The following is a 1409-nucleotide window of genomic DNA, read 5'->3' as shown; positions in this document are numbered from 1 at the left end:
CAATCTGTTCCTCTCAGTTCATTGTATGCGTTAGAGTTCGTCACACATACTTATCCTCAACAGAAACGCAAATTTATTAGCGTGCGACACTCGTGTCAGCGGTGGGAGACGAATGCTGCAGTGGCAACACGGTAGAGCCGAATGGACGGAACGTGAGGGTGCAGTCCATGGCTGAAGTGACACAATAGGAGGGAGCGTCACGTGGCAGTCTGCCAGCGAACGGGCCATATCTCCGTGGGGTGCAGAAATCCCAAACTAGTATTGATGTGACTAAGTAGTAACGCAGAAAATATGAACTTGCTAGAACCATACATTCGAGACCTCGTGGTGAACGGCAAACCGTGTAGAGTGCTTTCGCGACTGAGCAGCCGACTCGGCCACTCGCGGAAACACCACTAGCCGCTCGCCCTGGACACAACGCAGTCAGTCCCGTTCGCCTACACTTCGGCGTCCCTTGTCCCCGTCCTACACGGGCCGCTTCACGGAAAACTAAGCAATGCAACCCCCGGAGGTGTGACTGCATTGACGACTCTGACTGAAAGGCCTCTGCTGATCTCTGCTGTTCAACCGAACCATCTTGAAATTTTCGTTGATGATGTATCCGCTCAAGCCCTCATTAATAATGGCGCTCAGGTGTCGATGATGCGGTCAGATTCTTTTCTTTTTCTTCCAGGTCGGACTGGAAGAAAAAGAAAAGTTTCATGCGTCCGCAGATTCCAGTCTTCAAGAGCAGGTGAATGACCTAGAGTTCCGGAGTAGGCGGCTGAACTTAGAAGTCCATGGACTCCCTGTTAAGGAGAATGAAAACTTGATGTCTTCTCTCAATGAGGTTGCTGAAAAGCTACAAATACCTCAACTTATAGAGGCTGACGTTGTATCCGTGCATCGGCTGCCCGCGAGGAGCGACTACGTGCCGGGAATAATCGTTCGTTTCACAAGGCAGGAGACCAGAGATGCATGGCTTAAAAAAAAGAACTGCCTGCGGGATGAAAAACCGCGAATTTTCTTTCAAGAAAATTTGACTCGGCAAAACAGGGAGCTTCTACGATCCGCAAAAGAAGTGGCAAAAGAGAAAGGGTATAAGTTTGCTTGGTACGTTAACGGCAAGGTGCTTGTTCGAAAGACCGAGGGAGCTCATGCCCTTCACATTAAGGATAGGGGCGAACTGGAAGAGCTATAATCGATAGTTTTTTTTGTTTTTTCTTTTATTTGTGTGATAAAGGAAGGATGCAAGAGGAGATGAAGTTTCACTTGCCTAATGATGTAGATGAAATTGTCGCAGCATTTTCTGCACCCTGCATCAAATGTATCCATCTGAATACACGATCTGTGAGAAATAAGGTGCCATGTTTGGCGGAGCTGTTCACCGGATTTTCTTTTGAATTTTCGGTTATCATGCTAACCGAGAC

This window comes from Dermacentor albipictus, unplaced genomic scaffold, assembly GCF_038994185.2.
Source record: "Dermacentor albipictus isolate Rhodes 1998 colony unplaced genomic scaffold, USDA_Dalb.pri_finalv2 scaffold_29, whole genome shotgun sequence".
Classification (NCBI taxonomy): Eukaryota; Metazoa; Arthropoda; class Arachnida; order Ixodida; family Ixodidae; genus Dermacentor; species Dermacentor albipictus.
The sequence above is the reverse complement of the archived record's forward strand: the minus strand, read 5'-3'. Positions refer to the sequence as shown.